The sequence below is a fragment of the Drosophila biarmipes genome, chromosome 3R, assembly GCF_025231255.1.
Source record: "Drosophila biarmipes strain raj3 chromosome 3R, RU_DBia_V1.1, whole genome shotgun sequence".
Taxonomy (NCBI): Eukaryota; Metazoa; Arthropoda; class Insecta; order Diptera; family Drosophilidae; genus Drosophila; species Drosophila biarmipes.
Window position 1 is genome coordinate 29,249,281 of NC_066616.1, and position 16,527 is coordinate 29,265,807.

General features: G+C 40.8%; 1 protein-coding gene across 4 annotated transcripts in view; it reads left to right on the forward strand.

Moving 5' to 3' along the window:
* Nucleotides 1-2,368: 2,368 nt before the first annotated feature.
* Nucleotides 2,369-16,527, forward strand: part of LOC108025458 (SLIT and NTRK-like protein 1) — a 45,422-nt gene continuing 31,263 nt past the window's right edge. For 2 of the 4 annotated variants that reach the window (XM_017095959.3, XM_044095037.2), the window contains exons 1-2: nucleotides 2,369-2,972; nucleotides 13,296-13,364. The gene's annotated coding sequence lies outside the window, so the exon portion shown is untranslated. The remainder of the gene's footprint in view (nucleotides 2,973-13,295; nucleotides 13,365-16,527) is intronic. The other 2 variants (XM_050888375.1, XM_044095051.2) reach the window with 1 other exon arrangement.

Consider the following 16,527-nt stretch of genomic DNA (forward strand, 5'->3'; position numbering starts at 1 on the left):
GCGTGTTAGCTGTCCAAAACAATGTTTCTTTTATGTTTCGGACAATTTTCAACATAGTTACACCAAAAAAGGTGATAGAAAATATCGATTTTTGGACAAAAAACAAAAGACACAATTTTGCACACAAAAATTAGCAGTATTTTGAACGAATCTAAAAAAGTAATTGTCCAAAAATGGAGTGGCATACCTTGTTGAAATCGTAATAAAATTTTGAGTCTATTGGCATTCACAGCTAAAAAATTTTATTTTTGACCAATTTTCGCAAAAAATGACGGTGCTACCCCTTGTAAAAAAATTGAAAATTTGAAAAATTTTAAGTTTTTAGAATCAGCTAGGAAATAATAGCGATCCAATATATAGCTTGTTAGCTGTCTAAAACAGTGCTTCTTTTAGGTTTTGGACCATTTTTGACCAAGTTATACCGAAAAAAGTTAAAGAAAAAGTAGATTTTTCGCAAATAAACTAAGATTGTTATTTCTCACCCGAAAAAATTTGTATTTTGGTCAAAGCAAAAAAACTATTGCTCCTAAAGCTAAATGATATACCATGTCGAATTCGTAATTTAATTTCGAATCAATTGGCATTCACACCAAAATATTTTTATTATTGTCCAATTGTTGCAAATTATACTTAATTTTATATAGTTTTACAACCGAGTTTTATAATCGAGTTTTAACTTAATATTTTATGCTGAACTCTTGTTCTCAAGAATTCTTTGCAATGACGTTGTTTTCCTTCTGCAAATATTATGGTCAATGGGGCAGTGAAGTAGGGAATTTGATTTGAATTCGATTTAGATCCAAAGCGGATTTCCGAGTGCGGTAATTGCATATTTCGTGTTAAATCGGTTTATCCCAGTTCGAAATGCTAATTTATTTGCCAGCCTGCCAGCGTGTGTGTGCTGGAGAGCAGCACTACCATTTGTGAGTGTTAAGCCGAGCATGAATAATTCAAATCAAAATTAATTTGTTATTAGTTTGCAGCAAGCACGAGCAACAGGCATGAAGGCGAAAGGATGTGGGGCGAAAAACTTGGAAAACCAATAAGTATGGTCGGGCATAAAGCCAACCTCATTAGCAACTATGTTTGTACTCGGCCGAGGGAGATGGTAGAGCTAAAAAGAGGCAGCGAGAGAGGGGCAGGCTCCAGAAGCGCCTTCAAAATTTACATAAAACACTAAAAATATCTACAACCACGAGCGACGACAAAGTAAAAAGCGAAAATACGTAAGAGAAAAACTAAGAAAAATGAAATTCAAATAAACCTTAAAATTGACTTAGCAACGACGACAGCAGCAACAAAAAACAAAACCAACAGTGGTGACAGAAGCAGCGTCAGCAACAGCAGAAAACCAAAAAAAAAAAAAAAAACTGAGTAAAAAAGCTCCATGACAAGACATCAACAAACAATCAAGCCATGGAGAAAAATGAAAATGAAATGCAAAACGGTTGAACGTTTGCCTTATAGGGAAAAGGGGAAAGCTTTTCTTATTTAAAGCAGTACCTATTTTTTGTGAAATTAAATAGCTTCGATCACAGTCGTTCTTAAATCCTCGTTAGCTTTTTACCTTACCTTATTTGTACTCGTACTTTGCCTTATGGGGAGTTGGTAGGAACCTACTTCAAATGCAACACATCGAACTCAAACAGGTTGGTAGACCAAAAGCCAAAGCGAGGGGTGGTTGAGCCATTACTAAATGGTGGGTTATAATTGGAAATATTTTCTACAAAAGTCAATATAAAATTTCTAAAAAATACATTTAGTTTTAACTATAACTGAGTTACCGGATCTTTAAAAATGATATAAAGTATATATGATACACATGTTATATTATATATAACAAAAATTCTAACTTATATGTTTTATTTAGTTTTTTATTATATTTTATTAATTTTATTTTATGTTGGGAAATAAATATTAGTTTTATATCATTCATTATACTTATATAAAGGTACTGAAAAATAATCATTCAAAATAATTTGTACATTTTGAGGGGTCACAACTTAGAAGCTACTTACATTTGGGGCCACTTGTTACAAACTGAAAAATAAAGTATCTATATTTCTGCAAAGTGATATGAGACCACAGCACAAAAACCAATACTAACCGCATATGCCCTCAAAATGAAGTATAGTATGACTTCCCATTTAATTACGACCTATTGTAATATCAATTATTTGAAGTTCAGGGGGGTTCTACCACCGCCCAGCCGCCCCACCACCCTTCGAACATGTTCGAGTTGCCGTGGAGCCCGTTTGGAGCCGGCTGCCATTGTGGGGGGCCGCCTCTGCCTGCCCTCTGCCGCGTCGCCGCTGGCATTGGCGCTCGGCGTCGCTGCTCGGCTTCAGTCCTCAGTTTGTTTATAAACTTTGTGCTGTGCGGATGTGTCTGTCGCTCCTTGGTCCCCTGTGCGCATCGCTGCGAGCTACGAACTTCGAATCCGTAAGATAGCCGCCCGGCGGTACGCTCTGCCCCGTCGCTGCACCTCCGGCGCCACCCCCTCTTCGAGAAAAATCTTGGGGAAAAGCGCGCGCGCGACAAGTGAAGCGCACAGGTTATTCTATCTGCGCTCGCATGGGTGAAACGGCAGTGAAACAGTGTGTTTATTTGTGTGATTTCTTTTGTTTGCTGGCCAATTGTGGGGCTTAATTGAATGCTTGTCTCGTATGGGCCAACAGAACCCGCTGGCCGAGAGCAGAAAAAACCTCAAATACAGCAGGAAAAGCCAAAGCCTACTCGAGTGTTTCGCAACGCCATAAAAAAAGCATATATATTGGAAATAATACAAAAACCAGGAGAAATACCAAAGCCCACGGCACACACACGCACATATCGACGAGAAGAGAAGCTAAGCCAGAAAATACTATATATATGTATATATGTTTATATAGCATACATATATAGTGTATGAAAACCAGTTTTGAACCGCCGCAGCAGCAGCAAAGCAGCGCAGTCGCAGCGTTTTGGACGAGGTGAGCACTTGCAGTGGTGTGCGTGTGTATCTGTGTGTCTGCCTCGCCGCCCACATGTCGCGTCTTTCTCGGCCAGCGTCGCCGTCAGCGTCGCAAACTGGCTTTTGTGTCGTATGTGAAAAGTTACTTTAATTCGATCGGAGAATCCATCTGTCTCCCCCAAAAAGAGGAAGGGAGCAGAAACCCCAACAACTTGTTGAGGCATTCTCCATTGCGCCAACCAGAACCGGAGACAGCTCCAATTTGATTCTGGACGTCCAGCAAATGTAAATCATTTCAAAGATACAAAGATACAACAACAAAAGCTAGTAAACTAAACTAATTTGCACAGTTTTGCTTTTGCCAAACTTTGTCTCTCTCTATGCTAAAAAAAAACCGATAAAAACAAGTTAGTTTGGCAAGTCGAACTGCTTATACGCTTGCAGTTTTCGGAGATGATTTTGGGACGAACCTTTAAAAGCACACTTAACATTATGTGTATTATTGGATAAAAGTTTATCCAAAGTTAAGTCATTACCACTAGGTATTTCAAAAAAATACCAGAGTTGTATTTATTTTGCGATCTGATCTATCTTCTGATTTTAAGAGTCCTTTTTTTAGAAGAACCCTCAAAAAGCTCTATAAGGATAGGAGCACTAAGCATTTTATGTATTATAGTTTACAAGTTTGGGTTCATTTTTTAAAATGTTAAAGTAAAGTTAGTTCTACTTCATTTTTTCAATTCTATAAAGCATCTCAGTATTATAATTTTGTTCTCCTCTATCGTAATTAAAATCCCAAACTCCAAGTTGACTTTATCATGTAATATTTTCATCTTACCCAAAGATAGTACCCCCAATTAGGGTATAAAAAACTAATTTAGACAAGATGAAGCAACAACAACCACTGATAGCAAAGGCAGAACAACAACAAAAGAAACAACGGCCGAGCACAAAAAGCTTCGAAAAAGTTTTTAATTGTCAACTTTAAGCCGAAGCCAACTTTGGTGGAATGTAGAAGGAAGAGTTGTTTTTTTGGCAGCGCTTCTGCCTCTTTCACAGGCTCCTATTTAGCCTTGTGGCTCCTATTTAAGCTTGATAGATAGAAGATATAACTATGGGTGTATGTTAAATGTAAAAGATACTATACGAAAATTGCCAAGACTTTTTGGCGGAATAATTATTACCAAATTCTACTGTCAAAAGAATGAAATGAGCGCTGTAATCATCATATTTTCTCATACCGTAAGGATATTAGGTGCTTCGACTTCACCGAGAAAACCCTCCACCCTTTTACGCACTTACTTAATTATGTTTCAATCCCGGTATCCCGATCTACCCCAATATTCCCCCGGCGCTCGCGCCTTTTTAATTTGTTTGGCCTGCTTTCGCCGAGTCCTTATGTACAGCACTCGTATTTCACAGTTTGCCTCAATTACTGGCTCCCGTCCCATCTCCTTGTGCTCCCTTTGCCAGGGACCTGCATCCCATGCATCCACTTTTATATGGAACTTTTGTTTTCATGCCATTTTTCATATACTTTCGCTAGCTACGCACAAATTAAAAGTTTATGCTGGCCGGAGAAAGGCAGAAGGGGGTAAAAGTATGGAGACTGCAGTGCATCTGCCACTGGAACTGGGACTAAAACTGGCAACTATCCATGCTAGCCAGACTTAATGCGCAACAATATTTTTTCTATCGCACAGCAGCAGGCTAAAACTTTGTCCATGGTCCCCCAAAAATATTCCTCTAAATATATATACACACCCCATGCCATCCCTATATCCTCTGCCAACACTTTCACCGGGCAAATATTTGGAATACATTTGCTGGAGTTGCCAGGGGACAGACTTTTGGCATAATTTGTATGCAAAAATCTCAAATAATATACATGGCACGACACCCATGCATGTATGTATCTGTATCTACGCATCTGAGGGATGTCCCTGCTGGTGACAGTTTATAATTTCAATCAGTGTCACACTTGTGACAACTTGTTATGTTTTATTGCCTTGGCCAGGAAGGAAGCAAGTCCATATGCTTGGCCCCTTTAAACAAATTGAGTGGAAATTCATTTCATGATCTCCGTTTTAGCCCACTGCCTCCCACTTTAAGTCGCCAAGCCAATGAAAGAAAAACAAAGTGTATTTTCTTTAATTATTTCGCATGCCGGACACATGTCGAGCAAGGCAAATATTCACAAAAAGGCAAAAACAAATGCATATATTTATGTGGGGATAACTTTCGACTTGCAACTTTTGCCAAGATAACAAGAGGTTAGGCTGGGGGTTGTGCTCTCTGTGGTTGAAACAGAGATACCTACCAAAAATAGTTCTCTTTGTTTAGAGATATTTGCCTAGCTTGTGGCATGGTCACGGACTGTAATTGCAGTTCTGGCCAATTGTGGACAGAACTCTGGTCAGGTGGGTAACCTGATTGCCCCGCAGTCGAAACCAGAAATATCTGAGAACTTTAATTAAATTGCCAAAAATATTTGCCCCATTGGACAAGGAAGTTTGCAAGCCAAAAGAAATTAAAGGAAAATATGCAGCTGGTCAAGAATCATTGCACAGAGTAACTTCCTTTTTATAAGATACATTTACTTTTAGTTATTTACCACCCCGCCTAGCAAACAACTTATTTATTTGTTATCTTGTGACGCCCAGGAATTGATATAATTAAAAGTGATTTGTTGCAATCACTGTGAAGTGCAAAACGCTTGTACAATTTTCCAAGTTTCCTGTCAATCAAAGTCAGTCAAAGGATAAGCGTGCTGCAACTTGATCACAGACTGAAAACTGCAATCTGCAAACTGCAACAAAGGCAGCTAAAGTTTAGAAGTCGGGGGGCAGTTACGCAGCTGCTATTGTTATGTTCCCTTGAAGACAATTTCAACTAAATTGCAAGTGCGGCAAATGTGGAGCACTCGAAGGGGTGAAACCAGCCAGCCCACCAGCCGTCCTGCCAGTCAGCAAAAGATACAGATACGTTGCTGATTTCAGGGCGAAAATATTTGCTACGAAAATATACAATAACCCAAGTCTCGACGATGAGTCAGAAAATGAGGCTCTCTGCAGGCCGAATAAATATTCCATAAAAGCGAATTGAGCCTGGGAGGGAAATTTAATTCAATCGACGGCGACGGACTTTAAGAATCTCGGGATTGGCGAGTATTTGCATAAAATCACAATTAAAGCGATTGCCGGCTGCCTTTAATTGTTTTGTATCTCTCAGATACATTGTGTAAGCCACGCCGCATGCATTATATCTTTATCGGGACCCCGTCTGGCTGGCTGCATTTACCCCCTCAGTCTGCAAAAAAAATGATCCAGGCAAAATAAAAAACGTGGAGGCGTCGAAGCGAATTTATGACTCACGGGTTGATTTTTCTCTCCATTTTCCTGGCCACAGCAGCGTGTGTTGCTGATGTATCTGTATCTTGCCACTGCAACGGCAGCGCCGTAATTGTCGCTTACGTGTTAAAGAGGTGAGGTCGAAAAGTTCCGGTGGGTAGGGAGAACTTTTTCATCTTCAATTTGCATCATTTTTTCCATCTTTGACTTGGGCACGCCGAAATGTCTCTCTATGCGTTTTTGTCTGAGCCCCAGTTGCCTTTGAGGCATGCCACAAGTCTGGCCGCCCCCTCACACCCGCCGCCCCTGCCTTCAGCCACTCACAGGTGTGTGCGTGAGCTCGTGCATGTGTGGGTGGAACGTGCCACAAGCTGCCAGCTTCAGGAAAATTTCTTTTCTCATTTCTGCTCGTTCTGCTTTCTCCATCATGTATTTATACCTGAATTTTAGAGGGTAGCAAGGGATTTTTGGGTTTATGGAAATTTAAACTTTTAAGAATTATAAGACAATAATAATATGCTAAGCTAACCTTGCCAAAAGTTAAATTAATTAATGGTATTGCTGTCTAAGCTACTTATATGCAATGTTGATTACATAACTTTTCTTATATAAAGGTAGTTAAAAATAAGAGATGTGGGCTTAAAAATGTGAAAAATATGAAATGTATTTTTGAAATGTGATCCTATATTGTTTTGAATCTATGTGTAACATTGATTTCAGAGCCCTATAAGTAATGCACTTCACTTCGAAACACCCTAACTATAAAACAGGGTATTCCTTTTACTTTATCTCCCACTCTATTATTTTATTTGAGTTTAATGGGTATCTCACCTGCTGTTACCCCCATTCCCGACATAAAATTTGTTTTATTTTTCTTTCGGCTGCCTGTCTGCGGCTTATTGTGTGAATTACTGCCGGGCCATTCTCCTTGCGTCGGGGCCTGGAAAAAATGAGAAGTAGGGTTTCTCTGAGGTGGTCTGGGTTGGTCTAAGCTGCTCGGATTACAGCTATCAGCTGCTGCCGCCGCCCTCCCATTTACACCCCACCCCCCTAGTGGGCGTGGTCGACATCTTGACTTTCGGGAGGTTCTCATGGGGGCGGCGGTTTCCGGGGGAGGTCATTGATGCCCCATTCGGCATCAAAGCCAAAGCCAATGGCCTGTCAAATTTAAATATAATTAGGCATAAATTGTTGCAAGTTGTAAGGCAATTTACTGCGGCCACGTTTGAGTGAAAATCTCGGGGGAAAGAGGACCGATGGGTGGTGAATTAATTACGTGAAAATGTTCATGACCAACGGCTTATAGCTGAGATTTTATGAAGTTCAAGATTGCGAGTGTAAGCTCTTTAATCGGAATGAAATTATAAGGATTTTTGGAGTTAATTTAAATATGTTCAATTTAAGTGATCAACCTTTAAATGGATGTTTCACTTTAATTTCACTTAGGATAGTTGTCAAATGACTGTTACTTTTAGCTTCCTAACAACCTTGTCGTGTCTTGTTTTTAAATTGATTTTACCTCGTAGCACATGTCCCATGTCCACTTCTTCATTATTCATTTAAGTTCAACATGAACATGGCTGCATTACCTCGTATATTTTTACTTTTCTCCTCCCAGTTTCCTAGCAGCCTTCAAAGTATTTTGGTTAACTGAACTTTTGGCCCCGCTCCAGAAGGGATGCCCTGTAAATATTTCCATCGAATGTTGGCTGCCTTTAATTGCAATTCGATTTGAGTTTTAAATGAATACAAAAACGGGCAGCAAAGTAAAAAGTTACAGGGAATATTATTGATGGAGAGGCATCACGACAGGTTGGAAAAGCATTTTATATGCAGTGATGAAAATCAATCTGGATGGAAGTTTTAAAATAGTTTGATTTTTTCAACATTTTATGGGAAATTTCAGGGCTTTTATGAGAGGGGTGGTGGCAGTGGCAAGTGCAGAGTGGGTGAAAGTGGGTGTGAAAATGTACTGGTAGCCCGTATATCAACACAAATTGTGGCAATTGATTGCGAGTGGCAAACACAAAGCCCGGGTCCTTGAATGCATGCGCCTTTAGCTGCCATCCCACCAGGTAATAAACCACCACCTCCAAAACCCCTTCCTAACCACCTTCCAAACCCCTTCCAAAACCCCTTCCTAACCACCTTCCATGCCCCTGTAGCACCCCCTTCCAAGTCCATTTCATTATCCACAGATTTCGCATTGCCCAAGGAGTTCGGAGCAAACAAGACTCCTGCCATAAGTGGGTTTAGTTTAATTTGTGGCCAAATGTGAGCACATTTCGTGCAATTTCAATGGGCGGAGGGTAGCTAATTGAGAAGGGGGCCAGCCAAACAGGGCAACTATGTAGCAAACAAATGGAAATTATTGAATTCCAAATGCGGGAGACTGTGGCGGGGATGAAGACCATGTTAACAGGATTATTCACTAAGCCAGGAGAAGAATGTCGAGCATAGAATTGTGCATGCAAGGCAATGAGCAGGGAAATTGTAGTGGTTTTGTCTTCAGGGCAATGGAGAACAAATCCCTAAATAGAAGTTACAAGATGTAACCTGTAAGCAAATGAAACCCCTGTTCTATTTTGAAAATAAAACAGTATTAGATGGTACTTTAAAAACCTACTTTAAAATTTCAATTCGGCACTTCTTAATCACTTCAACAGGGAAGCCTTCCAAAGGTGTGAAATACTTGCTTTGTATTCCATTGAAGCTCTTCAAAAGTGTGACTTAAATGTTAAGCCTGTCCTTGAATATTTTATGATTGGCTGTAAGCTTGGCAAATGCCACTTGGCTTTTGGCCCCTGACTTTTGGCCCGAAAAGAGCAACTTGTATCAGTCAAAGTCCTACTCGACTGCACCGAAATACACCGGGTAATAGCAAACATATTTGAGATGTGAAGTGCTCGGCATTGATTACACTCAATTGGAATGGAAACCGAAAACTTGAACGATTTATTTGCCTTAACATTGCAGGTCACGCCCAGTGCACTAACATGGCCCCTCCGAAACGAAGCAAGGAGAGCCAGCCAAAAGTCAATGGGAAAATGTTGGTGGCTCGTTAAAAAAATTGGGAATTTTCTGATTTATTTGCGCAGCGAGCGCGAAATGAAAAATTGCGTAAGCAGTGGAATTACTTTTGAGAATCGAAAAGGGGGGCTTCGGGGGGCAGCATCATTAGTAGATTGCGATGGAAAAAGGCGGGTGCCAGCCAAGTATTTGCACAAATCTAATGAGTATTGGCTGAGGAGCGAGGGACTTCCGTTTTATTATTTTATTTTTTGCCCGTTTTCCACTTTTGAGATGACTTGGGGAAAATGTTTGCTATTTCATGTGCTGGGAAAAACAAACGAGGGAAGGAAAAACCCTGCCCCCACCAGATAAGAAAGTCGAGCACTTGTCTATGGCCATATCTTGGGCTCCCTCCTTTCCCTTGGGGCAGCCACTGCAGTCGGGGAGTTTTCACCACCCGCCCACGCCCACATATGTGCTTAGGGGGCGTGGCATTGTCTGGCAGCTGCTGCCCAAAAATGCCAAGCTCCAGGACCTCGGTTATGAGCTTTTTCCTTGTCGTCCTTGTCTTCGTGGTCTCTTGGTTACTTTATTTGTTTGCAGCTACTCTTGGCCTTAGAAGTACTTCAACTATTTGGAGAAGGGAATTGAATCCTTAGAACATGAACTTGAGCATCCTTAGTTAATATTAGGAATCCCTTTGGTATGGACAAACCTTTTCGTGCTTCAAGAAATTACCTTAAGTATGCTTTCCTGGTTGTAAGAAAATTCTTGGTAATATAAATGTAATAATGTTTTATAACTAATAAAAAAACGTATATATCTAATCTAAAAAATAATGGGTTAGATATAATTTACAGCTAAATCTACACATCTCTCGATTGCAAAAGGATATCAAAGGTGTGGTGTGCCATGACCAAAAGCACAGACCTTCGGTATTGCCTTGGTATACCCTCAGGGTATTACGAATTCGCAGGGAATTTTGTTTATGTTTTGCTTTGTTAACCATTTTTGGGTGCTTTCGCTGTAGTTTCTGTTGTTCTGTTCCATGGCCATTGGCTCCATTATTTTGGCCTGTCTGCCCTCGGGCCAGGACGAAAATATGGGGCCCTGAAGAAGGGTTCCGGGGGAGATGGGCAGCAACTTTATTCTGGGCTGGAGGAGCATAGTGGTTTGTTCGGCTGCGGTTGGTTTTACTCTGGCGGGAGCCCCGTATTTCATTATCTATATATGTACGTATGCCCGGCGAAATACATTGAAGATTCGCATTTCGTTTTTATCGCATTTCTTTGCCTCATCATCTCTGCATTATGTTCGCCTGATTAATTTTTGAGTCGCTTTTCGGATAGGAGGCGAGTTCTTGGTCAGGACCAGTGGGATATGCTTACTTTCCCACGCATTCACTCCTCCGGACCCTGGACCCATGGGTCCCCCAACCCTTAGCCTTTTTTGGCCCTCTCCTTAATGGCAGATTTTGCCTTAATGTTGCGGTTATTATGTGCAGTGTGCTTTTCTTGTTGTTTGCCTTGGTTTGTTGGCTGCGCTTATTAATTGTGTAATTTAGTTTTGGTTGTTGCCTGCTTTCGTGATAGCCAGGCCAATTAAGGCTGGCAGGAGGCCAAAATTTGTGGCAACTTAGTGGGGATTTTACTACTGACTTTTGTATTTTCCGGAACATTGTGATAAAGATTAAGCGGTTGCCCAAAGAAAATTGATAGTGAAGAAGTTTAGGGGGTAATTAATTGGAAGATGGAAGGTTTGAGGGATTTAGAAGTGTAAACTTTAAAGGATAAAAAGGATGTTTTACTCAATTTTAAATTCTGTACTGTCTTCCCCCTTGAAATGAAACCATCTCCATGCCCATTAGAGTCCACTCTGAATGTTCTCCTTCTCATTACATAATGTTCCGTGCTATCGGCATCCCTCAGAATGTTTACCCTCTGGAGTGTGCCACTCAAGGGCACAAACCTCAAACACTCGGATCGTTTACACTCCCCTCCGTGTTGGCTGTCCCCATTTGGCTGGCAAAATTATTGAATTTTTCGCCTAATTTACTGCGTTTACTTCTTTTTATATTCATAAGGCGAATACTTTATGTGTTTCGCCAACGTTGCGTATACGTAACGTAATTTATGAAGCACTAGGGTCGGGGTGTGCCATAAAAACTTTACCCAGGCAAGTCAGCAAATCTCTGAAGCGCGAAGTTCATTCTTCCCCCCAGATTTGAGTTCGACTTTTCCCCCGCCTTTTTGGGGGGCAGCTTCAGTTTGTTTGTCGTTCTCGTCGCATCTCAAATTGAATTCGGGGCGGAAAACTTGTGCTTCCCTCTCCTTGTGCTGATGACAAGTTTGTAGCTCCCATCTCTCAGCTACAAAGTATATTTGTTTGCCTGGCTTTGGGAGTTTTAATTTAGTAATATCGATAAGGCGCAGTACCTACAAGTTGTCGAGAGTGTTACATAAACGAGTTTCTGTTGCCGATGCAGGGCAAACACTTTGCTTATTAAGTGCCTCTGCACTTTGTTCGTCTCCCAGACAGCAAAAAATGGTACAAAAATGGTAAAAGGTGGCAAAAAAAAAGAGGAGAAACGTTAAAACCAATTCTCATTCCCATGCCGGGCATAAGGCACGCACTCGTCAGGCTGCAGGCTGGGGGCAAAAAAAAAAGGAGAACTGAAAAACCCGAAACTTGTTTAACAGCATTTTTCCCTGTCTGCTCCGATCCCTTTCCGCCGCTCCTCCGCCTACTCCGTCCTCGAAAGGAGGCGGACCCCAACCGTAGATGGACTGGACATTGCCCTATTATACAAAGGAGGTGATCAATCGATCGTTAGAAGGCATTGGAGGGCTTCTCAAAAGGAGAAGCAGGGACAAGAAGGTAGTGATTATCGATCTCTTAAAAGGGTTCAGAGTCCTAAGATATGGTTATACCTTTAACTAAGGTTATAAACATGTATGTATTTAAGCTTAGATTCAAAATATAACTAAGTATATTTTTATATCTTTAATAATGCTGATATTGATAAATGTATCTTAGCTTTAGATATTTCACTGATTTGCTTTAGATGGTAATTTATTTGAAGAACCATTTATAAGAGCTCCATACATAATCTCGAGTACCCTTTTATATACCCTTCCTGAACCTCCCCATTAAAAAGCCCAACAAGGCAGCGGAAAAAACGAGTTGGGTATCAAGACAAATGCGTACAACAACGAGACGATAACATGGCACATAACAAGCCCATATGAGTTATAAAGCGCAGCTTATAGAACTCCGTAGACACCCCTGCCATTGCATTTCGCCCCCCTTGGCAACCCTGGAAACTCTGGAAACCCCGCAAACCAAATAAACGCATTGTGTTTCGGTGTTTTTTTGAGATCTCTTTCTGTTTTTTTCGCCTTCTGTTTTATTTCTGCAACGTTTCTGTTTCTGTTGCTTTTGCTGTTTGCCGATGTTTTCGCATCTGCAGCCGATGCCTCGTATAAATGCATATTGGTGTCGTCGCCGCTGTCCCGCATCGCCTGTCTCGGTCGCACCCACTGCTGGCGTCCCCCTCCCACTGCCCACTACCCAAATACGGCGAAATGGGCAGCCGGTATAACAATAGCAACACTGAAGAACGAGTTGGTCGAGGCGACCTGAGAATGGAGATCTGAGCTTATGGGTTTTTCATGTAGTCGGTGATTTTTCGCCGGAAAGCAACAACATGAAAAAGTGAAAACAAAAGCATTTCGAATTAAAAGTTTACGGCCCCCTTCAACCGGAACCGAAGTTTTATGTTATTATATGGGATAAGAGCTGTGTAATGTGATTTTAACTGATTTGCGGATTGACAATGACATCGACTGAGGTTCAACAGCAACTGGGTTAATACGATGCTCGTTATTCGTTTTATTGGTTCGTGGGTGTAAAAATATTGATACAACATTTAGTACCTCCATGTTTCTATTGATAAAATCATATATTTGTTCTACTTTCAGCTTTCATGAACTCGTTTTCCGTTGTGTAATTTTAATTGGCTTAATCACAGAAATTTCACTCCATAAGAGGTAAGAAATTTATATTATTAAGTCCTTACCGATTAAGGGTATCCTTGTAACCAGTTAAATTAAAATCCTTTACTGCTTCATTGTAAGCCAAAGGAGAACAATCCCACCGCCTTGTCAGCTGTCAACATTGACGTCCATTTTGTATTTTCATTTTCATTTCCGTTTCCCTTCCATAGTTGGTTTATTTTGCCTTTTTCGAGTGTCATTTCAGGCGAATTGTTAGCCGAGAAAAGGGAGTGGAAAATAAATATAAACATAATTTTTAATTGCACCCAGTGGGAGAGTAAAGTTGCCAAAAAGACAGTTAGATGTTTGTTAGCACAACTCCCTTCGACCCATTTTTTTACCCCCATTTCACCAGGGGAACAATTAATTCGACTGCAGACTGGGGAAATTTCGTATTTGCATGGATTTTCATGAAAATGTCGTAGAATACAAAAAGTTCTATGAAAAAGCTTATGCGGTGAATTTCATAAATTCTTATGGTCTGAAAAATGATTTCTAAAACTTTAACCGTTGAATGAAAATGTGTTTTCATAATCGCATGAACCCATTATTGAAACTTGGGACCACTGACAGCTGCTTCAGAGTTTGACATTTGTATTTCACCGTTAGACGCTTGCGGTTGACGCTAGGGTTGCCACTCATTAGCAGGAAGCAGAATGGTCGGGTGGGAGGCTACAAAAGGCTGTTATAAAGGCGAATGCTCACTTTGAACCTATTTAAATTTTAAATGTGCCACCGCAAGATGCCACACTCCCTCCCACAGGAAAATACACCCCCCCTGCATAGCTAAGTGTTGAAAAGTTTTCGCCGAGACTGTGCCGAGATTGGTACACAATGAGAAGTGATTACACACTCGCCCACTTTCGCCACCCTCTTTTGGCCTCGTTAAAGCAATAAAAAATAAACTTTGGCAATTAATTTAATTTATGCGGTATTTAATGTGCACACAATGCACGAGGCACTCAGTTTGCACGCCTCTAGGCAAATATTGGCCAAAAGTCCTGTGTCGGTCCTTTAAGAGAAAGGGAAACTAACGAATTTTCAGATCTGGCAGGGACTACTCTGTTTTATTGTTACTCAAATTTGAGAAATGAGCGATACGCTCGTATAAGCTGTGTGCGGCTGGAATCTTGCCTCATCATCGTCGTGCTCATCACCATTTTGTGGTTAATGACTTGGGATTCATATCTTTATTAGAGTGTGAGAATATCACCACAAAAGGGTTTTAGAACGTGCTTGCAAAGACAATCAAGATAGCAGATTCATTACACCAGAAGGCTAGAAAGTGGAACGAAGTTTGAAGGATACTCTTAGTAATTCTATCTTGTGTGGGCCTTTACTAAGGTGGAGGTTTATAAGTAATAGATAGCATTCTGAGAGTTTATTGGCGTCTTTAATTAAAAGCTATGAATATAAAGACATAGCTTTGCAATAAAACATTTTGTTAAGAGTGTAATAACTTCTTTGATTTCTTATCGCTCCATTGGTTTTCCATTTATTACTAATTCGGAAATGTAGCCAAATCGTTTATTACGTGTTTTACTTCTTTTTCTTATTTTTCCCTATACTGTCAACACATTTGTGATTCCCCCAACGCGTAGCTGTCTTTTTACTCACATTGCTTCTTGCTTTTCATACATTTTCCTTTGAAAAACGTGACTTCGAATTTGCTACAAAAAAAGTAACAAAAATAAAGAACTTTTTATCTGTCTCTTTGTTCCTTTTTTTAATTTTATTAAGCAGTGTTCATGTCTCTGCCGGAATATTTCATGACAAGGATTATTACGCAGGCGATATATGCGTGGCAGGAAGCCAGTGGAGGGAGCACCGCCATTAATCATTGCTCAACTTTATAATTTTGTCAGGGCTTACCCGACCCTATCCTTCGCAACCCCTCTTTCCGTATTCCACTCCGTATGCAACTACAATTTTTCATGCAAAATGATGTCATTAAACAAAGAACAGAAACGAACCGGCGACAATAATGAGCCGGAGCTGTGAGCCGAGTCTGGTGGGGATTGGCAATGGTGGGCTGGTGGAGGGGCTCGGGAAAGGCAGGAAAATCGTGCGACTAAATCCCAAAACAATTTATACGGACCCAGCGAAAGAGAGGGTCAGAGTTGGAGAAAAGAGACAGACAACGAGTGAGAAAGTGAAAAGTGACATAAACGCGGTAATACCAAGGAGAGGCCACATAATGAAGCGAACGCGACTTGTTATTCGCTCTTGGATTTCGCTGGATAAAGCGCCCAAACTCCATACATATAGGATAGGATCCGCTCCTGGTTTTGCTTCTTCTTGGCTAGTCCCCTATGCCAAGAAACATGCTGCAATTCCCTTTTAACTCCCGGCGAGGGTGGGCTCAAAGATGATCTCTAAAGTAATATAATATAATTATGATCAAAAAACGTGGTCTTTCCAGGGTTGTCGCCTATAATATATACATATTTTTGAAAAATTGTTAGAACAAAGTAGATAATACTAATGAAATACAGTTCTAATAATTGAGAATAAAATTCACGACTTAATAATTTTAAAATTCGAATTGAAATTGTATTTTATTTTATAAAAAAAAAAAACAATACAGCGACACCTTAATTAAAGCAATACAAAATCCTGATTAAAAAATGAAATCCCTAAGCCCCTTAACACCATATCCTGGCAAGTCTAATTCAAATAAAATATATCCAACATCCTGCTATTGGTAATTCCCTGTTTCTTGGAATAACCGCTATCTTCCCGAGAAGAACCTCTGGAACCACCCACTCGTTAGCAACAGCAGCCGCCCATGGAACTTGGCTCATGGCCTCGTGGCCCATTCAGCTGCGGCCCAGGCCAAAAAGTTTGGCCAAAACGGATGCGTCAAGTTGAATGGCTATAAAAGCGTTGAATGATGTTGCGATGATGATGGCTGGGGGTTGGGTTGGCAGTACCACTAGCAGTGTTCCAAAGCGGTTTCATGGCAATGGGGGTGGCGAGGCGGTAAGGGGGGCTGGCGAAAGGGAGGAAGAGCATTACGTATGCAAGTCGGCTAGGCAAACCAAACACAGACACAGGCACGCACACACAAACGCACTTACTCACCTCTGAAAGCCTCCCACCCCCTTTAGCCAGTCCCTAAAAACCCCCGCGCCAACCACTCCTATAATCCCCCAGC